Here is a 24,259-nt window from a genome sequence, read left to right as displayed (position 1 = left end):
ATGTTGATGCTTTTTCCCAAAAAGCTCTACTTTTGTCTCATCTGACCAGAGAACTTTCTTCCAAAACATTTTAGGCTTTCTCAGGTAAGTTTTGGCAAACTCCAGACTGGCTTTTTTATGTCTCGGGGTAAGAAGTGGGGTCTTCCTGGGTATCCTACCATACAGTCCCTTTTCATTCTGACGCCGACGGATAGTTCGGGTTGACACTGTTGTACCCTCGGACTGCAGGGCAGCTTGAACTTGTTTGGATGTTAGTCGAGGTTCTTTATCCAGCATCCACACAATCTTGCGTTGAAATATCTTGTCAGTTTTTATTTTCCGTCCACATCTAGGGAGGTTAGCCACAGTGCCATGGGCTTTAAACTTCTTGATGACACTGTGCACAGAAGACACAGGAACATTCAGGTCTTTCGAGATGGACTTGTAGCCTTGAGATTGCTCATGCTTCCTCACAATTTAGTTTCTCAAGTCCTCAGACAGTTCTTTGGTCTTCTTTCTTTTCTCCATGCTCAATGTGGTACACACAAGGACGCAGGACAGAGGTTGAGTCAACTTTAATCCATGTTAACTGGCTGCAAGCGTGATTTAGTTATTGCCAACACCTGTTAGGTGCCACAGGTAAGTTACAGGTGATGTTAATTACATGAATTAGAGAAGCATCACATGATTTTTCAAACAGTGCCAATACTTTTGTCCACCCCCTTTTTTAGATTTGGTGTGGAATTATATCCAATTTGGCTTTAGGTCAATTCTTTTTGTGTTTTTTCATTGAAGACAAATTAAATGAAGATAATAATACAAAGAATTTGTGATTGCAATCATTTTCAGGAAGAAACTGAGTATTATCTGACAGAATTGCAGGGGTGCCAATACTTTTGGCCACCACTGTAAGTCTATGGGAAACTCAAGCATTTTTTAGGCGGCTCCCCTAGCGGTCTGCAGAGGGCCTAAAAATTGCCCAAATCGATGGGAACAGTGCTCAAATGCATGGGATCAGCATGGGGAAGACCCCTGGAAGCATTTCTGACTACCAGGTCGCTACTGTCAACAATGTTGTTAGAGGTATTACGCCACTTTTACGGACTCACAATAAAACATTCAAAAACAAAACCAAAATGGATTTTCATGGGAAATATGTTTAGGAACATCCTTTCCAGGGTAATGACTTGTATATAAAGCAAAATAAATAACCAAAAACAAAAATACTCCTCCACACCTTGGACTATGTTCACATGTAGCGTTTTTGATGCGTTTTTTTCACTTTTGCATTGCTTTCAACCGTGACAAATGCATTCACCGGGAAATGTCATTTTAACATTTTACAACCTTATCTGGCCATGTGGTGTGTGAGACATGATCAGACACATCCTGTTTCATTTATGAAAGAGGGACTCTGAAAGTCATAAAGACTATTTTTATAGGGCTGTGGTGCCCCTGCTGGTTCAGTTGCCACAGAGGTACTGCATCTCACCCAGAGGTGTGGTATCTCATTCTGCATCAAACATTACACTACTCCAGACCGGCAGGAGGGGCAAGATGCGCTGCTCCTCTGCTGAGCCCTGTCCCTGGCTGGAGTGGGGGGAACCAAAGCAGGGGGAACCAGGTAGTGGGTGTGGGTAGAGAGAGTAGTTCAGGGGAGCTCAATAAGAAGCGATATAAAAGAGAGGGTGGAATATTCTAGAGGGAGTCTGGGTCTGAGGAGATTGATTCAGAGGAAGAGTTGGGAGCAGGAGCTCTGCAGGAGCTCTGTTCAGGGAAGAGCGGGCCTGAGTGAGGAGGCCCAGGAGAAGGAGAGGAGGAAGGAACGGGAGCAGAGGGAAGGCTCCAGGAGTGAAGAAGGGATCCCAGGGGTACGGGCAGTGCTGGAGGCCACCTGTACGTCCGAATCTACCAGGCGGTGGAGGGATTGAGCCGCAGAGGGGACCAGCCCCTAATCAGTGAGAATTACAAAGTTCAACTAAAAACCGGAGTCTTCTGTACTTTCAGGGTACAGTTGCCAAATCCGCACTCAAGTTGCCAAAAAGGTAACCACATAGGATCCAGGTTGCCCAGAAAGATCAGAGGATACCGTCTTGGGACACTGTTTGCGAGGCACAAGGCAAGAAGAATGAGAGCCAGCGCAGGAATACGGCTGAGAAGGGCATATAGAATGGGGTCCTGTCAGGCACTCTTGAAATACCTGAGGGATTGCTCAGCCCCTGCCCGGTGAATGCAGCACGAAGTGGGAAGTTATGATCTGCATTTGTAACCAGGAGCAAAGTGAGAACTGTGAGTAAATCCGGAAGACTGCACCCCTCTGTCTCTGTGAATTATTACTGCTGCGCCATCACCCCCTGCACTACACTGCACCACAACCGCTACCTCAACATCTATGACATCTCAGCACAGGCCTGGGGCTTAGCTCTACCTGTGGAGAGCTGAACCAACTCTGCTGCATTAACAACAGCTTCAGAGGATCTGCTCCGCAGCGGTGGCTCCATATAGCTGCATACCACAGGTGGCATTACAAACATTAAACATCAAAACTATAATCCCCTTTCCCAAATTCCCCTTTTATTGACCGCCCTGGGTCACGGACCGGGGCACCGCCACTGTGACATCTCCCCTAGCAATGACCGGCCCGGCTACCGAGTACCGCATGGCCCAGAGGGCGTATCAGGGCCATCAGGCGGCCTTTAGTTCTCTTAAAGGGCCAGCAGTCGACCCTCACTATTCTTAGAGAGCCATCAGCCGGCTATGCTTTTTTGTTCCCATTATTAAAGATTGGATCTTCTATACTGTTATTGCTTATGCAGTGAGTGGCAGGTCTGCCCAAAATTTGGATGTACCCCAATACCCCTTTGAAAATTTGGACACACCCCAATACCCCTTTGAAGAGACTTAGAGGAGGGCCTCCTGAAAACAACGTTCCCATTATTAGAAAGTGGGTCTCCCATACTGTTTGCCCATGCAGTGAATGCAAGGGTTGCCAAAAATATGGATCTACTATAATTCCCCTTGGAAGAGACAGAGAAGAGGGCCTCCTGAAAAAAAATGTTCCCATTATTAGGAAGTGGGTCTCCCATTGTGTTTGCCTATGCAGTGAATGCAAGGGTTGCCAAAAATTTGGATTTGCTATAATGCCCCTTGGAAGAGACAGAGAAGAAGGTCTCCTTAAAAAAACTGTTCCCATTATTAGGAAGTGGGTCTCCCATTGTGTTTGCCTATGCAGTGAATGCAAGGGTTGCCAAAAATTTGAAGGCACTTCCATGCCCCTTGGAAGAGACGTGGAGGTCAGAGGGGCTCCTGAAATCAATGTTCCCATTATTAGGAAGTGGGTCTCACATTGTTTTGGCCTATGCAGTGAATGCAAGGGCTGCAAAAAATTTGGAGGCACTCCAATGCCCAGTGGAAGAGACGTGGAGGAGGGCCTCATAAAAAAATGTTCCCATTAGAAAGGAATGGGTCTCCTATACTTGTAATGCCCATGCACTAACTGTATGGGCTGGCAAACATTTAACCTTGGGGGGGGGGTATACATGAGCATACTGCATAAAAAAAAAAATTTTTACGGGCATCATAAAGACCCTTTAAAAAAATTATGTGGGAATTGCATTATGGACCACGGTCACCCTGCTGATATGGTGGTGGAGGATGAGGAGAAGGAGGAGGACAAGAGCAAATCAGAGTCAAAATCAGGAAGAATATACCCATGTGTGGGCGTGAAAAGGTGCATGGGAATACACCTGCCAAAAAAAGACAGTGGATTTCAGTTTATGTTACGCTGCTATCATTTAGTGGTGTTGAGAAGTCTGGCGTAATCCAGCCCTTGTTCATTTTTATAAGAGTCAGCATGCCAACATTTTCAGTTGACAGGCGGATGCGCTTATCAGTTATAATTCCATTAGCGGCACTAAAAACCCACTCTGAAAAAATACTAATGGCAGGGCAGGCCAGGACCTCCAAGGAATAGAGAGCCAGTTCATTCCACGTATCCAGCTTGGATACCTAATAATTATAAGGCACAGAGGAATCACGGAGGACATTGGTACGGTCGGCAAGGTACTCCTTCAGCATCTTCCCAAACTTTGCACTCCTTGTGAGAGTACCCCATGCCTCAAAGCCTGTGCGATGGGAGGGGCTGAGAGAATTCTCCAAGAACTTTGACAGTGTCACCCTGCCTCGGCTGGATTGCATTTGTGTCTCTCTCGCCTGTACTTCTTGGTTCTCCAACAAAATGTCACCTCTGCCGCCACTGTTTTCAAATGAGAATTTTTTTAATAGTTCCGCAACAAGGGCATTTTGGTACTACCCCATTTTTGTAGATCTGTCAGCCTCAGGGAATTTTTTAAATGATTTCACCACAAAGGCCTTCAGGTACAGCCCCATTTTTGTAGACCTGTCCGCCTCAGGAATAAGAGATATAAAGTTCTCCATGTAGCGTGGGTCTGGAAGTGTCACCAACCAGTAATGACTGTCACCTAAAATTTTGAGAATGCGAGGGTCATGGGAAAGGCAGGGTAACATAAACTCAGCCATGCGTGCCAGACTGCTAACAGGCAAGACTTCCGTGTCCTCACCAAGAGGACGACTGACCATGCTCTCCTCCTCTTCCTCCCTGTCCTCAGGCCATCCACCCTGAACAGACGGTATGACAGTTGTGCAGGTAGTACCATCTATAGCACATGAAACTAGCTCCTGTTCTTCCTCCTTCTCCTCTTCCTCATTGTCACCCAATCCACGTTGGGATGAGATGAGGCTGGGCTGTGAGTAATCACCCTGTATGGTTCCTTACTCCATCTCATCATGCTCCGCCTGCAATGCATCCTCTATGATTGTGAGCTGAGAGCGTTTCAGAAGACAGAGAAGCGGGATGGAGATGCTAATTATGGCGCCATCGCCGCTCACCATCTTGGTGGAGTCCTCAAAGTTTTGGAGGATGGTACATATGTCTGATATCCATGTCCACTCCACATAGGAATGTGTGGAGTCTGAACTGAATACCGACGGCCTTGTTGATGCTACGTGGGGACATCACACACCTGTCTGAGAGCCTGAAGCTGCAAATGCTTCTGAAACACGGCAAGGACGGCAGAAGCTGTAGATGACAGTCTAAGATGGGCACACAGGCAGCGTACTTTAACAAGCAGATCCGGCAACTCCGGGTAGGATTTAAGGAACCGCTGAACCACGAGGTTAAGCACATGTGCCAGGCATGGTACGTGTCTGAGCTTGCCTTGCCTCAGAGCTGCCACCACGTTCCGGCCATTTTCACACACGACCATGCCTGGCTGTAGGTTCAGTGGTGTGAGCCACAGATCTGCCTGCTCTTTCAGAGCTGTCCACAACTCTTCAGCATTGTGCGGTTTGCTACCTAAACATATTAGCTTCAGCACAGCCTGTTGCTGTGTGGCGCCCTGCAATGCATGGTGCCACAGAACCCAGAAGGGTGCATGGATGGACTTCTCCACAAGAGGCCCTCACACATTCACACACCTCCACCCTACCACCTCAGACCAGTAGAGGGAGCCCATTAGGGATATGTATAGGGAGGGTGGAGTCAGGCAGCTCAGATTAGTCCCTGCTTAGAGACAGAGAGGGACAGAGCTCAGAGTTGAGCTGAGAGCATGCTGACGCTCAGAGAGCAGTGAAGAGGCAGAGAGCTTGCTGCAATGCTTAGGCAAGCCAATGCCTACAGCACGTGTGAAGGCCTAGTGAGGGCCTTGAGTGGGCAGAAGTCGAGAGGAGAAGGAAGAAGTAGCAAGGGGGCAGAGGAGCCTACCAGGCTCACCCCGATATATATACCAGACACCGGGTCGGCGCCTACAGGGACATTTATACTCAGTAGGAACCACCGGAACCCCTGGAGGACTACAGGTCCCAGGTTCACCAAACGCTGATTGCAGTACCAGTGTTAGGAGTCACGGAGGTCCCAGCATCCAGGGAGAGAGAGCTTCAAAGAGAAGGCCCTACCACCAAGTCAGCAGGTGCAAAGAGATACAGTAACCCAGCTAGGCCTAGCTCAAGGCAGGTCAGAAGCTTAGAGAATAAAGCAACGGATCAGGAGGCCCAATAGCAGCTCACTGGGGAGAGTCCAAAAGTGCGCCCTTCACCTGGAGTACCCTGGACCGTGCCTGCACCATCACCAGTAAAGGTACTGAACCTTACCCCCGTGTGAGTGTCCGTCTTTCCTCCGGGACCGTCCTGCCATCTCTCTCCCCTGCACCACCATCCATTACAGCCCAAGCTGCCCTGGAGCTAGCTCTACCTGTGGAGAGCCACACCATCCCTGCTGCCGTAACACCAGCTCCAGAGGACTGCTCCGCAGCGGCGGCACCCCTTAGCCGCATTCCACAGGTGGCGTCACAAACTTTCCCAAATCCCCTATAAACTATTCCCCCTTTTACTGACCGCCCTGGGTTGTGGACCGGGCCAGCTACCGTGATAACCCCAGCAACCAGAGGCCGGGCTGCCGAGTACCTCACGGCCCTGGGGGCGCGTCATGTTTTGGCATCACAAACAGGATTGCGAGCCCGCTGCCATAGTGTACTCTGCGCCTTTATTGAACTGAACTGTGTGTTAAACTGCAGTGAGGAACGCCACCATTATCGCGCTGCAGCGCGGGAAGAAGAAGGGCATAATCACGGGAACCTGGGAGGCGTAACTGCTAAAGAGCGCGAAGCCTAAGACACGCCCCGCCCCTGATGTCAAACTAGGAAGTGTCAGGTCCTGGAAGGAGACCAGAGGACGCTCTGACGTCAGACGCGAGTGACGCAAGGTCCTGGAAGAAAACCGTCGCCCGCGGAGCTGCGGCCTACCCAAAAAAGGAAGTGAAGAAGGTAGGCTCCGGTTCACTAGGGGGGTGCAACAATGGCCGACGACCAGCAAGCCGCCGGAGCACCGGTTAACCCTCCAGATGCCCAACCTGCGCCCTGCACTGCACAGGCCGGAGCGGCCACTCCACCAGCAGGGGTCGTGACTCCGTTAATACCCATGGCCCTGCCGTATATCCCTGGAGCGAAGTGGCTCCCCCAGTATAATGGCAAACCGGACACCCTGTCCGGATTCAAGAGAAGTATATGCGGTGTGCTAGATATGTATTCTTTGACTGGCAAACAGAGATCCGCTGTCGTGTTGGGGCAATTGACTGGTGCAGCAGAGCGGGAAGTTGAAACCTGGCCAGCCGCAGACAGGAATCGGTATCCATCATCTTTAAGAGATTGTAAACTGTGTTTGAAAACCGCACTGAGAGAGATCTCCGGATGAGGTTCTACCACTGTGTCCAGAAACCTGAGGACAGTGTTCGTGACTACACCTGGCACTTACAGGAAGCCCTGCGGGCCCTGAAACAGGTTAGTCCAGCCAGCATACAGAATGAAAATAAAATGCTGACGGAACAGTTCATCCAGGGGTTGAGGTCCCAAGAGGAGAGCAGAACTGTATGGTGGTGGGCTTTAGATCATCCAGACGCCACCTTTGACACCCTTAAGGACATGGCTATAAAGGGGCTGCAGCACCTGGAAACAACAGATACTGCTGTCCAACGTTACCAGGGTGGGGCCACCCCAGTGACTGCAGCACCCACCGCTCCTTCATTAACGGCTGAGACAAAGATGCAAACAGTGCCTCCTAGCGAGCTGGACATCCTACGCCCTGAAGTGCGCCAGTTAAGTAAAACCCTGGCCACTGTCCTGAGCACCCTGCAGCTACCGGAGGAGCCCGAGCCAGAAGGAAGGATACTACTCACCGCCCTGAGGATGTCCCCTGGATGAGAAGAAGGAGGACAACGCCACCCCATAGGAGGACCAACGACCAACGTCATCCTCCAGGAGAATTCATCAAAAGGCAGGCCACACAGTGCGGCACTGTCCTTTAAAAAGCAAACCCTGGGGCAGAGGGCCGACATCCAGGAGTAAATCAAGCAGGCCCATCAAACTGGTACCATCGGTTCGTGGGAGGAAGACCTTTCCTGTCCATTGTGCTGGATGGCATCGCGACACCTGCCCTGCTCGACACTGGATCTCAGGTAACCATCATGCCAGATGTCCTCTACAAAAGGTTCTGGTCCATAGACGAACTTCGCCCGCCAGCTCCAAACCTTTCCGTGTATGCCTCCAATGGCTTCACCCTTAACCTAGGCGGGGTTAAGGATGTGGCAGTAAAGGTGGGAAGAGTGGAACTGAAGGACCAGGGACTAATTGTAGTAGAGACTAATCCTGATGATACAGACTTGTATATGGTACTTGCCACAAATATTATCGGTAATTGTTTTGGAGAAGTGTTGTTTTTGCTCCAACAGATGGCCGACACTGCCAAACCACGGCAGAGGAGGGTGCTCCAGAAAGAGATCCGAGACCTTATGTACCAGCAACAGGTAAAGCTAACAGGTGGTGAAATTGGTAATGTACGGGTGACAGACCGGATACCCATTGTGATCCCCCCGATGAGTGAGATGCTGATTTGGTGTAGAGCAACAATAGGTCTCAAAGGAGCCCCTTAGCTCGGAGCATGGACCTACACTCTTGACTGCCAGAGGGGTAGTGGATGTATGCAATGGGAGGGTGCCCGTACGCCTCCTAAACTTTCGGGAGGACGAGGTTAGATTACCACGCTACACCATTGTTGCCAAACTGTACACAGTAGATAACAACTCCATACACACGGCGGAGTCCTTAACTTCACCAGACGAAGTGGAGAATAATGACCCGGGAACCCAGGTGGAGGATTGGTGTCAACAGCTCCATGTTGGGACAGACACCACTCCTGCCCATCATAAACAGGGTGTACACCGGGTGGTTCAGGAATACAAGCAGGTATTCAGTAAACACCCACTTGACTTTGGGAGGATTAAAGGGGTACAACACCATATACCCACAGGTGACCATCCACCCATCAAAGAACGTTACAGGCCCATACCACCAGCACACTACCAGAAGGCGAAGGAGATGTTGCACGACATGAAGAAGACAGGGGTAGTAAGGGATAGCTGTAGTCCCTGGGCAGCTCCCCTGGTCCTAGTCAGGAAAAAGGATGGAAGCATGAGAATGTGTGTAGATTACAGACAGGTAAATAGCATAACACACAAAGATGCATACCCTTTGCCCCGTATAGAGGAATTCCAGGCTGCATTAAAGTCTGCAAATTACTTCTCCAATCTTGACCTCACTAGTGGGTACTGGCAAGTAGCTGTTGCTGAGGAGGATCGGGAGAAGACGGCCTTTACTACCCCGATGGGACTCTGAGAGTTCAACAGTATGCCATTCGGACACTGCAACACCCCCGTAACGTTCCAGAGATTGATGGAGTGCTGCCAGGGACACCGCAACTTCGAGACTGTACTGCTATACCTGGATGACGTGATAGTGTACTCCAAAACATACGAGGACCGTTTGAAGCACCTGACAGAGGTATTTGAGTCGCTGTCCCAGTATGGGATGAAGCAGAAGCCCTCCAAGTGCCACCTGCTCAAGCGAAAGGTACAGTACCTGGGGCACATTGTCAGTCCAGAAGGAGTAGCACTGGACCTGGAGAAGGTCACTGCCATCCGGAAATGGCAGGAGCCGAAAAGCCTCAAGGAGGTACGTCAGTTCCTGGGACTAGTCGGGTATTACCGGAGGTTCGTGAAGGACTATACCAAGAAAGCGGCGCCTTTGCAAGATCTCCTGGTAGGACAGTCCGGGAGAGGCAGAAAACCCCCGTTCCAGTGGGGTAGGGAGCAAGCTGAATCCTTTGAGGTGATGAAGGAGATCCTGACTGGCGAAGAGATCCTAGCCTACCCTGACTGCAGCCAACCATTCCTTCTGTACACTGATGCAAGCAACGAGGGATTAGGAGCTGTGTTCTGTCAGAAGCAGAATGGCCGAGAGAAGGTGATCGCCTGTGCAAGCAGGAAGCTCCGCCCGACCGAGAGGAACCCAGAGAACTATAGCAGCTTCAAGTTGGAGTTCCAGGCCTTGGTCTGGGCCATCACCGAGCGGTTCAAGCACTACCTAACCTCCAGTAAGTTCACTGCCTACACTGATAATAACCCCTTGATTCATCTGGAAACAGCCCAGTTAGGAGCCATGGAACAACGATGGATGGCTCAGCTGTCAAACTACCAGTTCACCATTAAGTACCGGGCAGGCCGTAAGAATGCCAACGCCGATGCCCTGTCCAGGATGCCGCACCAGTCGGATACTGAAGAAGAAGTGGATGACCTGGAGGAGATTGAGCTACCTGCCTTCCACCGTAATGGAATGGTCCACGAGCAACGAGCCTCCAGGAGGCATCGCGGTAAGAGGTTAAACCCTTTGCCTCACCACAGCTGCAAGGAGACCCAGGACAGCGACCCGGTTGTCAGACATATCAATGAACTAATAACCCAGGACGGTTCCTCCCTGGAGAAGGACGCGTCTCCACAAGCCAAGCAACTGTGGAATGAGAGAAGCCGGCTGTTCATCTATAGGGAGAAGCTGTGCCAAAGGTACGTCAACCCGAGGACCCATGAGATGGTATGGCAGATCGTAGTGCCTAGGACAGACATCCAGATGGTGTTGGAGGCCTGCCACGTTCAATCAGGGCACTTTGGCTGGAAGAAGCTAGAAACCCTGCTGAAAGGTCGGTTTTATTGGGTTGGAATGCGCAGTCCCATAGAGAGATGGAGCCGGGATTGTGGACCCTGTAGCCTCAGAAGAAAAGACTACAGCAGCCGGAAGGCACCCCAGCAACCCATCAAGACAACTCGACCCTTGGAGATCGTGGCCCTGGATCTTGTCAAGCTGTCACCCAGCAGGTCAGGATATTACTATGCCCTGACCATGGTGGATCACTACTCATTGTTCCTGGTGGTCACCCCCTTCAAGGATCTGATGGCAGAAACTGCGGCGAAGACGTTTCAGGCGTACTTCTGCAGGCCCCATGGATACCCGGAGCAGGTGCTGACAGATCAAGGCACTGCCTTCGAAGCTGAATTGTTCGAGGAGTTCTGCCATCTGTACGGGTGTAGGAAGATCCGGACTACACCGTACCACCCCCAAACCAATGGGCTATGTGAAAAGATGAATAACATTGTCATCGACCTGTTGAAGACCTTACCGCTAGAAGAAAGAAACCAGTGGCCAGACAAGCTACCTGACCTGGTAGAGCTGTACAACCACATACCTGTGACTTCCACCAATTGTACTCCAGCATATCTCATGTGAGCAAGACCAGGAAAGTTGCCCATGGACCTGGAGCTTGGTGTAGTTGAACCCGAACCAGATATGTCCACTGAGGACTGGGATACAACTCGACAGGAGGAGTACAGGAGAGTACAAGCCTGTGTCAAAGACAGTCTGAATAGGGTAAGAGACAAGCAGGAAGCACAGTACAACAAGAGTGCACCAGCAGAACCCTTTACACCTGGAGAAGTTGTGCTAAAGAGAAAAAGAAGAAACCACAAACTTGATGACCAGTGGGTGAGGGAACCCTACACTTTGTTAAATTCAAGATTTGATAACAGGAAGACCTGTTTAATTACCAAGGACGGAGGAAGAACGACTGCAATGGTATCAAGAGACCATCTGAAGTTGTGTCCAGGTCTGCTAAAGCCCCAGGAAGAAGTGCCTCTCATCGTACCGGAGGAGCCTAAAGAAGCAGTAATACATACTGAATTTGGAGATTTCCCGGCAGATTGGCCCCAACTAGGAGGAGCAGTGATAATACCTGTGATCCACTTCTACCAACAGCCAGAAGACCCTCCACAGCAAGTAGAACCTGTAGGTGCCCCAGAAGAGCCTGCTCAGGAAGAATCCCCGGAAGAAGGATCCCCGGTTGGAGCAGAGCAAGAAGGCCCAGCCAATGGTACACTTGCCAGTCCCATAGGGAGGTTAAGGCAGCCTTGCAGTCCCTCCACACCTAGAACTGACAGAATGGGAGGTAGTACAAACACCAGTACCACACGCATCCCAGTACTATGTAGGTCAACATGTAGCATGCAGGGTCAGACCCCTGTCAGATACAGAGAGTAGGAAGAGAAACTCTGATAGTATAAATTGTTGCCCTTGGGGTATGATTGTTTTTGTGTAATTTTCATCTATACTTACAATGGACAATATAGGTGACATGGACACTTTTCTTGTTGCATTTAATTATCCGGAAGGGTACATGGACTCTGTGGCTGAGGACTGTGTGCAGCCCAAAAACTGTTTACTTGTACATATTGCACTCCCTGGAGTGCCCCTTTTAAGTAACCACTGAACAAAAACCTGTTTGGTGTGGCGGAAGACGTGGTCCAACTCCGGATCACCTATGCCCTGCAGCCATGCCCATGGCCTACGTGGAGGGTTTACGGACAGGTCCCTCAAGCTCCCTTGTACTTTGCAGTGAAATGGACACCCTGTTAGGGGACTCACTGACAATCTCTCAAAAACTTTAACTATTGTACATATATTGATTATTTATTATGTTTTTGTTACCTGTAACATTCAAGCAAAGTGCCTCCCGTAAGGGAAGAAAAGTTGTTATTGTTAATCTGTTTTGAAAAAAATAAATGCTTCAGTCCAGGAGTACTGAGTTTTACTAGGGGGGAATGTGGCGCCCTGCTACGCATGGTGCCACAGAACCCAGAAGGGTGCATGGATGGACTTCTCCACAAGAGGCCCTCCCACATTCACACACCTCCACCCTACCACCTCAGACCAGGAGAGGGAGCCCGTTAGGGACATATATAGGGAGGGTGGAGCCAGGCAGCTCAGATTAGTCCCTGCTTAGAGACAGAGTGGGACAGAGCTCATAGTTGAGCTGAGAGCGTGCTGACGCTTAGAGAGCAGTGAAGAGGCAGAGAGCTGGCTGCAGTGCTTAGGCGAGCCAGGGCCTACAGCACGTGTGAAGGCCTAGTGAGGGCCTTGAGTGGGCCGAAGGCGAGAGGAGAAGGAAGAAGTAGCAAGGGGGCAGAGGAGCCTACCAGGCTCACCCCGATATATATACCGGACACCGGGTCCGCGCCTAAAGGGACATTTATACTCAGTAGGAACCACCGGAACCCCTGGAGGACTACAGGTCCCAGGTTCACCAAACACTGATTGCAGTACCAGGGCTAGGAGTCATGGAGGTCCCAGCGTCCAGGGAGAATGAGCTCCAAAGAGAAGGCCCTACCACCAAGTCAGCATGTGCAAAGAGAGACAGTAACCAAGCTAGGCCTAGCTCCAGGCATTTCAGAAGCTTAGAGAATAAAGCAACGGATCATGAGGCCCTATACCAGCTCACTGGGGAGAGTCCAAAAGTGCACCCTTCACCTGGAGTACCCTGGACCGTGCCTGCACCATCACCAATAAAGGTACTGAACCTTACCCCCGTGTGAGTGTCCGTCTTTCCTCCGGGACCGTCCTGCCATCTCTCTCCCCTGCACCACCATCCATTACATCTCACACTGCCCTGGAGCTAGCTCTACCTGTGGAGAGCCACACCATCCCTGCTGCCATAACACCAGCTCCAGAGGACTGCTCCCCAGCGGCGGCACCCCTTAGCCGCATTCCACAGGTGGCATCACGAACTTTCCCAAATCCCCTATAAACTATTCCCCCTTCTACTGACCGCCCTGGGTCACAGACCGGGCCAGCTACCATGTTAACCCCCAGCAACCAGAGGCCCGGCTGCCGCATATCCCACGGCCCTGGGGGCGCGTCAGCCGCTTGGCCGAGGCAGTGCTGCAGTGCTTCCAGCTTGTGACTGATGTGGACATTTTGGAGATGGAGACTGAAGAGGATGAGAAGGCAGAGGAGGATGAAGTGCGGGAACTGTAGACTGTGGGGGCAACCCTGATTGACATAGTGCCTACAATCCTTGGCGTCGGGAGGATGTGTTCCGTCCCAAGGTCCGACTGGGTCCCGGCTTCCACTGTGTTAACCCAGTGTGCCGTCAGCGAAATGTACCATCCCTGCCCACAAGCACTTGTCCACGTGTCTGTGGATAGGTGGACTTTACCGGTAACTGCGTTGTTGAGGGCAAGGCTAATGTTTTGGATATGTGCTTGTGTAATGCTGGGACGACACACCGGGAGAAATAGTGGCGGCTGGGGACTGAGTACCAAGGAACGGCTGCTGCCATCAGGTTGCGGAATGCTTCCTTCTCCACGAGACTAGAAGGCAACATTTTGAGCACAAGCAGTCGCGAAATGAAGGGATTTTAGTAGTATGGCCTGTGGGAAGAGTGTGCTATGACAGATGCAGGGTAGGAGGCATCTTCGCAAGCACCATGGACAGGGGATTGGCTTGCATTCACAACAGCGGAAGAAGCAATGGTGCCACCCGCAGACTCTGTTCCTAGACCCTGGGGTTCGGCCCACAAAGTCGGGTGCTTTGCTGCCATGTGGCTGATCAGTCAGGCAGGTAGTTTTGCCACCCCTGCTGATGTTGGCCTGGCAGGTGGTGCAAATGGCCTTTTTGGGGTTATCGGCAGAGTCTTTAAAAAACAACCAGACTCGGGAAGACCTAACAGTTGTACTGTCAACTTCCTTCATGTTGGTGTCATGGGGAATGGCTGCCTGCCTTCTGTCTGCAACCAACACACTGCTTTTTCCTGCCTGTTGGGGTGCTCTGCCTCCCTCCCCCTGTGTGCTGCTCTTCTCACTCTGCATGTCCTCCTGCCAGGTTGGGTCAGTTACTATATCATCCACCACCTCATTTTCCACTTTCGCACCCTGGTTCCTCCTCCTGACTTTCTGGCAATTGTGTCTCATCATCGTCCACCTCTTGTGACACTTTCCCACCGTTGCCTTCATGTGACCATGGCTGCTCAAATATTTGGGCACTGCTACATGCGATCTCCTCTTGCCCCACTTCAAGTGGACTGGGCGAGAGGCCAGAATCTATAAATGGAAAAGTGAATAGCTCTTCGGAGTGTCCAAGTGTGAGATCAGTTGTCTCTGGGCTCTCGACATGGTGGGAGGAAGGAGGTTCAGGGTATGCAAGGAATATGCAGTCCAGACTCACAGCTACTGAGACTTGACCATGTGGAAGATAGGGTGGTGGTAGTGGTGGCAAAGTGACTGGAAGCATTATCTGCTATCCTACCAATAACCTTTTCACACTGCTCTGGGTTCATTAGTGGTGTTCTGTGGTCCCCAAGGAATTGGGACAGGAAGGTCTAGCGAGAAGATGTGGGCGTTTGTTGTGGCACAAATTCAGCTTGCCCAAGGCCTCAGCCTCTGCATACACCATCACGATTCACCATCACGTCCAGTTCCCCGTCCCTTGCCATGTGCCTTGCCTATTTTAAATGGAGGACAATATCTTCCACGTTCACTACAAATGGCTGAATTTGGAGCGAAGTTATATGTGATCCGTGTGACGGACAAACCACAGTTTTAAATGCCTGGCCTGTACGTAACTATTTTGAACAGCAAACTGGTGTCAATAGTTTCACTGACACACTGAAACAAATTTTTAATGTAAGCCAGAAATGGCAGAATTTTCAGCGCAATTCTATGTGATCCGTGTGATGGACAAACCATAGTTTCATATAGCTGGATTTTTAGCGCTGTAATATGGAAAGGACCTGGCTGTATTCTGCTGTGCGAAAAACCAAGTGGCGCAGAAAAATGGTGTTCTCTGGATTACTTTTTAAGCAAATAATGAGGATTAAGATCCCAAAAAAATTATTGCTGGCCCCTGAGACCTGGTCTATTTCTAGAAATTTCTAACAGCAGCAGCAAACAAAACTGGAATGGAGCCTATTGTGCTATATGCACTGCAGTCTGCTATATACACCGCCTGCCTATACACCCTGCCTGCCTGATATCTCTGCAGATGGATTAGTCCTCAGAAGGACTGTTTGTTGAGATGGATATGTGTCTTTAATATAGTTTGGTACACCTACACTAACTAAAAACAAGCAAATCTCTCCCTAGCTCAGCAGCACCTCTCCCTACACTGTCTGATTCCGGAGTGACTGTGATGAGCATGGCGGCACCAGTTCTGATATAGGCCTGATGATGCTGTGTGGCTAGCCAATCACTGTAATGCCACAACCAACATGGCTGCGGCATTACAGTGAGTGGCAGACAATCCATACATGTTCATTGGCTCTGTAAAGAGCGCCAAACGTGCAGGGAGGAGACTCGAGCTCCCGCCAAGCAACCCCGGAAATACTCGGCGAGAGCCAAGCATCTCGAGCAGTGAGATGCTCGGGCAAGCACCGAGCAGTAGCGAGCATGCTCGCTCATCACTAATAATTATACAACAAATAACTGTATCCTCACTTAATGTTCTCAACAGCTTAAAAATGAATTAATAATAGGGTAGATAGTAGTGATCAGCGAGTACCGTAATATTCGTAATCGTTATACTCGTAACTAGTACTTTGTAATAATCACGTATTTGTTCCGAATAGCGAGTACAATGTAAGTCAATGGGAAATGCGAGTAATTTTCTGCTGGACCCTACAAAGTGGTCTGGGGGCCTGAGGAAAAGGCTGAAATGGATGGGAAAGTGATGAAACATAATGGGAAGAGCCTGGAGAATATGCCTGCATGCATTTCTGACTCACATATGGTTTCTGGGAATACGTTTGTCGCAATATTACGCCACTTTTACAGACACACAAGAACAACTACCAACCCTAAACTAAATTGCATTTAACAGGCCAAAAACGTTAAGAAACAGATTTTCCTGCACAATCACTTGTATATAAGGCTAAATGAACCAGAGAAATCAAAAAAATATCCTTTTTAGCCTTTGTTCACACATACTGTTGTGGCTTTTTTTCGCCTTTTACAATTGGAAGGACCCTGACTTATACATTTTGTAGGTCCCTCTATCATACATCATTTTTAGTTCGCTATTCCCCAGCACTTTACAAGCACAGCTAGTAGGTATGTTGATCTTTGACCTGAGAGGCCTTAGGTGGCTCGGTAACATGCGTTTTGGAGGGACAGCTGTTACTTAGACATTTGGGTGGTCCCTCCATCATTGACACTCAGATAGTGGAATACATATTCAATAGCAGTTTACAATGTGCCCATTGTAGCTTTGGGCTTGACCCTCCTCCTCCTCCACCACCATGTGATACTGGGGCCCTAAATTCAAATGTTCAGAGGTCCTGCAGTAGGCAGGAAAGCTGAGTTTTGTGAGAGCCCTCGTGTGGCCCTGTAATATACATTTTGAAGTGTCCTCCTCTAGAGATTTTGAAGGTCCCTCTTGTGTATATTTGAGAGTGCCCTTGATTAATCATATTGTAGGGCCCTCGCTCTAGCTCATTTAAGGACAGATGCAGCGGCTGTAAGGGCCTAGGGTACTCGGTAGCCGGGCAGGCAGTCTTCCAGGGAGGTCAAAGTGGCATTGGCCCAGCTCCTTGGCCCTGGCCGAGCAGATGAAGGAAGTATTTACAGGGGATTCATAGTCTTTATGTGACGCCACATATGATGCATGGTCAGGGATGACCAGCGCTGCTGTGTGGATCCTGGATAGATGATATAGCAGCTGGGATGAAACACTTCCAACAGGTGAAGCGGGCCCCCAGGGATTGAGAAAGCTTATATGAAGGATGGCGGCAGGGGAAACAGGGTGCAGAGAGCAGGGTGGCAGCAGTGATGATAGTCACTGTGGTAGCACAGCTGAGGGGAGACACAGAAGAAGAAGACAGACACGAGGAATGCAGTCCGGTTACCTTTACTCCAGAGAAAGCTGTGGAGTGCAGGGCACTAGTCACTAGATCCAGGAGGGTCCGGTCAGCCTGGAAGCAATCGGAGTTCACCCCGTCAGGTGGGTTTGGAGGCCTGCCTGCTGCGCTTCTCTGTTGTGGGCCCCGCTGCTTGTGAGCTATCATGCGGTCCCTCTTCTTCACTCCTGCCCTAAGCTCCGTACTAGCAGGCAGTGCGAACCTATAACGGGTACTGCCATCTTGGGTGCAGCTACGGGCTATAGTTATACCGCTGTGCTGCTGGGCCTCTGCTTGTGGCCAGGAAACTAGCAGTCTCCTGTCTCCCAGATTCAGTTTCCAGGACGTGCAATGCCCATACAACCCAGGACTCTGGCGTCCTCTGCTCCACTGCCTAGGGTGAGTTCTTCATTTCCTCTACTCCCCAGAACTTTCTCCTCCCTCTGCTGCTTTCTCCCCCTCTCCCTTCCCTCTCACACTCACTGACTAACTCCTCCCCCCAGCCGTAAAAGGCAGCTCCCCAAAATAAGGTGTAGAGCTTCCTTTCAGGTCAGGGATCAGAACCTGTGTGTGCATGTGTACCTGACGTGGGGAGCTCCTCCTGCTTCCAAGTGTAATATCACCTCCGGTGAAGGAGGCAACACTATTGTGGCAACCAGCCGAGGGGGCGCCACATAGAGACTACAGAGAAAAAGACCTAGAGACATAGAGAACTAGAAGGTAGCAGTGAGTGGGGCCTGCGATCCTCAAGTATGGCTGAACTCTGTGAACCGGAAAAATAAAGCTGCACTAGTCGACTTGATGATGAGCTCAAATATATCACTTGTGCAAGTCAAAGGACAAAGTATACTGTATATGGTGCCCCCCTCCAGGATGGGTAGGAGAAGCTTCTCCAAATGACTCAGAAATTTTGATTGGCAATATTACCCAGATTATATAGGAAGAGAAGACTTCTTGATACTGTACTACTTGGTCCAGTGCAGAATGTTTTCCAAAAATTACTCCTGGGGCTATATTATAGGTGCAGAGAGATTCCATGACAAGGGCCTCCCTTGTCAAACATTATCTACGATGGAGTACTGTACTAGTTGTGGCCCTCAATTCAAGTTTTCAGAGGGCCATCAGTCAGTCATCAACATTCAGTGTAAATTTCTATTAAATATGTATCCACTATCTCAGTCTTTGGCACAAGCCAGGCATGTTTTTTGCCAAATAGGATGACTGACAGTACATTTCTGTTGAATATGTATCCCCTATCTCAGTCTCAATGTGGCACATCCTGTGACAAGGGCTTCCAATGACAAATATTAGTTTGGTAGGACCACTGTACATTCCAGATTTGTCCACTGCACAATGTGCATAGGATTTGTAAAAATTACCCCTATGGGCTGAGCCATGGTTGAAGCAGGAAGACACCATCCCAAGGGCCTCCAATCACAAATAATAGTTAGGCTGTACTAGGAATACTGTCATATTTTGTCCACTGGACAATATGCATAGGGTTTGTAAAAATGAGCTCTACGGGCTGAGTCATGGTTGACATAGGTAGCCACCATCCCAAGGGCCTCCAATCACAAATAGTAGTTAGGCTGGAATAGGAATATTGTCCTGGCTTGCCCACTGCACAATGTGCATAGGATCTGTAAAAATTAGCCCTATGGGCTGAGTCATGGTTGACGAAGGAAGGAAACAGGTTTTTATGGGAAGGTGATGATGTTAACAGCAGTAGCATGAATCTGCATTTTTGGTGAATTTAGGTTGGCTTGCTGTCATCTGGAGGGATTAAAAACTGTGGAGATATCCAGTCCTTGTTGAATTTAATCAGAGTAAGTCTGTCAGCATTTTCCGTGGAGAGGCGTGTGCGCCTATCAGTGATGATTGCCCCAGCGGAACTGAAAATATGCTCAGACACCACACTAGCAGCCGGGTAGGCCAGTACCTCCAAGGCATATAAGGAGAGGTCAGGTCAAGTGTTCAGCTTATACACCCAATAATTAAAGGGAACAGAAGCATCACAAAGGACGCACATATGGTCACTTAAGTACCCCTTGACAATGTTCTACAACTTATCCCTCCTTGGCATTGTTACAGGAACAAATAACCCTTGCTGTTATGCTGGTTTATTGAAAATTTCCCAATTTGTGCACATTTTCCCCCCATCTCTGTTGGAGCTTGTGTTCGTGTCTCTCCCCATTATCCCTTAGTGTTGAAAAGAGCTGGTACCTCAGCCACCAGCATTGTCTGAGGGTGATGTTTCCAGCAACTGATCTACAATGGCCCTCTTGAACGATTCCATTGTAAATCTCTCTGGTGACTCAAAAAGGAGAGAAGGAAATTTTTTCTTGTACCGTGGATCGAGAAAGGTGGCCAACCAGTATAGTTTGTTGGATAAAATATGTATCACGCGAGGGTCTTGCCACAGACACATACACATGAACTGTGCCATGTGGGCCAAGCTTCAAAAAGGCAAATGTTCTGTGTCCCCAACAGTAGTAAAAGTATTCATCCTCTCCTCACACTGACTTGCCTCCTCCTCCTTCCTCCACCTCCTCATCCTCCTCTCCAGCCTATCCAGCCTGGACAGACATGAAGCATGGGTTGGGTGTCCCCTCTGTAGCATTACGAGTCCCCTCGGTAGCACAGAAAAACAAGTGCTCTCCCTCCTCATCCTCCTCATCTTCTTCCTCATCACTCATTGTTGCCTCAGAATATTGGCTGGGCTGGGTAGTAACACCCATTGGGAAATTTGGCGCCATACCAACATGCTGTCCACTCAAATCTTCTTATTTGAAATTATGCAGTGATTGTTTCAAGAGAAATAGCGGCGGGATGGTTACGTTGATAATAGCCTGATCACTGCTCACGAGTTGGTGCAGTACTCAAAGTTCTCAAGAACCTCACAAATATCAGCGATCCACACCCACTCAACAGTTGTTATGTGTGGTGGCTGACTCTCAGTCTGACAGGCATGCTGAAGCTGGTATTCAGCTACTGCCCTCTGCTGTTCACTAATCCTTGCCAACATATGATAGGTGGAGTTCCACAGCGTGGGCAGGTCGCAAATGAGTCGGTGACTTGGCAAATTCAAATGCTTTTGCAGCACTGTAACAGCAGCAAAAGTTGTAGAGGATTGGTGGAAATGGGCGCTAATACAGCGCACCTTCTCAAGTAGGTACGGCAAGTCACAGTAAGTTTTCAGAAATTTCTGAACAACTAGGTTCAGCATTTGAAGCATGCATGGCACGTGTACCAGCTTGCCGACCTTTAAAGCCGCCACCAGGTTACGCCCATTATTGCAGACGACCAGACAGGGTTGGAGGTACAGCGGGGAAAACTACTGATCGGTCAGTTGTTTTAAAGCTTGCCACAGCTCTGCTGACGTGTGTGCTTTCTGACTTAAACAGATCAGCTTCAGCAGAGCGTGTTACCGCTTTGCCGATGCACTGCTGCACCGGTCCTAGCTTGGCAGTGATGGGGAGGGTAATTCAGCAGAGGATGAAGAACAGGAGGAGGGGAGAGAGAAAGTGGAATATGAAGTGGCGGAAACCCTGACAGAAGTTTGGCCTGCTATTCTTGGCGTGGGTAGGATGTGCGATGTTCCCGTTTGCGCCTTTGTCCCACCCTCCACCAGGTTCACCCAGTGTGCTGTGACAGAAATGTATCATCCCTGTCCACAACAACTTATCCAGGTGTCTGTTGTTAGTTGGACCTTCCCGGTTACGCCGTTGGTGAAAGCACGGTTCAGATTGTTTAACACGTGCTTGTGTAACGCAGGGACGGCACACCGGGCAAAATAGTGGCGACTGGAAACACTGTATTGTAGGGCAGCCACAGCCAAGAGATTACAAAAAAGACTGTGTTCCCACAAGCCTAAACGGCAACATCTTCACAGCTAGCATTTTTGCAATGTGCGAGTTTAGTATTTGTGCCTGTGGGTGCGTGGCTGGGTATTCATGCTTCCTTTCCAAGCTCTCAGGCATGGACAATTGGTCGCTTTGATGGGACAAGGAAGTGGATGTGGTTGATGTTTGTTGTGTGTGAGCAACCGCAGCTTGTGGGCTGAAGGTATGAGCGCCAGCTTCCTGAACAGCAGATTCTGAAGAACATAGCCCAGGTGACATGGCATTAGTTTGACTCGCAGATGCAGATTTGGTACCCTGGTGTTCCGCCCACCTACTGGGGTGCTTGGCTGCCATGTGGTTTTACATACTGGTGGTGCTTAGGTTGCCTTTGCCCTGGCCTCTGCTCAACTTGGTATGGCAGATGCTACAGACTACAATGTTTTACTCTGAAGGACTTCCAGAAAAAAAATTCCACGCAGCAGCTGAACGCCCCCTTGCCCTGGCTTGGCGCACAGCGGGGGTGCTTGGGGAACAGTTGACCCAGTTCTCACTCTGGGCAAATGACGACCCCTTGGTGCCTGTGTTGGTGCTACATATCCATCTTCCTCTGTGTTGCTGTCATGGCTATGCATGCCAACGGTCCAGGTCGGATCAGTGGACTTATCATTGACCACCTCGTCTTCCATCTCATCCTCCTTCCCAGTTGACATTGTAGTCTGACCTGATGGCAACTGTGTCTCATCATCATCAGCCTCCACCTCTGGAGACAGTAAATGATGTTCCGCCAAGTTGGTTTCTTTTGGCCGTAGGTCCTCAAATACTTGAGCATCAATGCACGCCACCTCCTCTTGTCCCTCTTCAATGATGCATGGTGGTAGGCCAGAGCCAACCAAATGATACGTACCAAAGTGCTGCTGAATATGTTGGCGCTATAAAAATTATTATTATTAAACAGATCCTCGGAGTGGCCAAGCTTGGGGTCACATGTCTCCTGTGACTGATGATGGTGGGAGGAATGAAAACTAGCTTCAGGATTGGATGGGCCAGCCTTCTGTGTATCCACAGTAGACTATGTGGTCATGGAATATTTGTTGCTGCTTGACAAATGCGTAGAGGCTTTGTCTGCTATCCAAGTCAGCAGGCAGTAGGAAATGTTTGGACTACTGCTTTGTGTAAGGGCACAAAACACTTTTTTAAGTGGACTAATAAGGACAGAAGGCAGGCTGACACCACAAAATAGTGGTTAAAATGGGCTGGTGTGTGCTTTGCAGCAGGCAGAAGGAAATGTTTGGACTACTGCTTTGTGCAGGGCAGTCAATGATTTTTTAAGTGGACTAATATGAACAGAAGGCAGGCTGACTCCCCAAAATAGTGGTTAAAATGGCCTGGTGCGGGCTTGGCAGCAGGCAGTAGGAAATGTAGGCCCCAAACACCTTTTTATGTGGACTAATGTGGACAGCAGAAGCCAGGCTCTTATCTCTAAAACAGCGGGGAAAATAGACTGGTGCTAAAACAAAAAAAAAGCACAGTATGATACTTCTGTGTGTGCTGGAAAAACATTGCTTTGCCTCTGACAAGAGCTGTTTTAAGATGGACACTGGAGTAACAGTACCTAATACACTCCCTGCCTAATACACAATCTCTCCCTCCCTGTACTCTGACATTGTTGTGGTATTATGGAGCTAGTGAGTGGCTCCTTTAACTAATATACACTGCAGGTAGCCCATAAAAGGGCTTTTGTTTTATCAAGAGGCTTAAACACCCTCCCTAGCAGCTCAGCGATCTCTCCCTTTGCTTACAGAACGCAGGCTCCAGACTCAATGTGCACAATGATGCTGGGCGGCCAGCCAATCACAGTAATGCCACAACCAAGATGTCTGCGGCATTACTGTGATTGGTTAAGAAGCCCAGCATGTTTAGTGGCTGCAAAGGAGGCGCCAAAACTGCAGGGCGGGACATCCGAATATAGCGAGGCGAGTACGCAAATACTCGCAGAATAACGAGTAACCTGAATACCGTACTATCTGTTCGAAAAGCAAATAGCAACGAATACACTCGCTCATCACAAGTAGAAAGCATGCATATTTGGGTAGTATTATAGGTACAAAAATTCTAAAATTATAAATACTGATTAAATACTCACAAGAGGTTTTGGAGCAGTATTTTGTGTAATCCACCCAAGATAGAGACCCATAATATGGTATGAGTAAAGTGCTAGTGCTCAATTAACATAGAGGTGATACACTGCTGGAGCAGTAAATGTAAATGTACACAATTGTCAGGTGCACCCTCGTGGGCTAAATACACAAAAGCACAAAGAACAGGTTAGAAGGTAAATAACACATTATAATTAGTGATGAGCGAATATGTTCGAAATCCACTCTCCAAACTTAAGTTCAAAACGAATGATCGGAAGCATGAGCATTTTTTCTTAAATTCGGGAAAATCAGCACTGTTCGGCGAATAAGTGTGGGAATGTGATTGCGGGGCAAATACAGCATTTTTAACAGTTTTGCTAGCTTAGTGCTTGTGTATGATGAGCGGGGGGACGTGTTAGATGAGTGAGGGGCTGGTGATAGCTCAGAACAGGTCAGATCAGCGACACACCTGTAATTTTTTTCCCTATAAGTTTAAATAAGGAAAGTGTGGCTAGCCAATCAGAGCGCAGGAAGCATCCACACTGTCCAGACACAAGGGCTTCTGCCATTGGTTGCTGAAATCACATGTCCTCTCTATATAAAAAGCGGCAATGTTCTCTCAATGCCATTTTATGCATGTCACTGCTGATAGATGTTGCTCCTGCACCCTGCTCCTGTGTAATG

The 24,259-nt window shown here is 49.2% G+C and overlaps 1 protein-coding gene across 1 annotated transcript in view; it reads right to left on the bottom strand.

Annotated features, from left to right (window-relative positions):
* LOC141172265 (sulfotransferase 2B1-like) overlaps positions 1-23,698 on the bottom strand; it is a 462,870-nt gene extending 439,172 nt beyond the window's left edge. The window contains exon 1 of the mRNA XM_073656276.1: positions 23,581-23,698. The gene's annotated coding sequence lies outside the window, so the exon portion shown is untranslated. The remainder of the gene's footprint in view (positions 1-23,580) is intronic.
* Positions 23,699-24,259: the final 561 nt, after the last annotated feature.

This window comes from Phyllobates terribilis, unplaced genomic scaffold (genome assembly GCF_046119375.1).
Source record: "Phyllobates terribilis strain yellow unplaced genomic scaffold, ASM4611937v1 Scaffold_12__6_contigs__length_324123572, whole genome shotgun sequence".
Classification (NCBI taxonomy): Eukaryota; Metazoa; Chordata; class Amphibia; order Anura; family Dendrobatidae; genus Phyllobates; species Phyllobates terribilis.
This window is presented reverse-complemented; position numbering and strand designations above follow the sequence as displayed.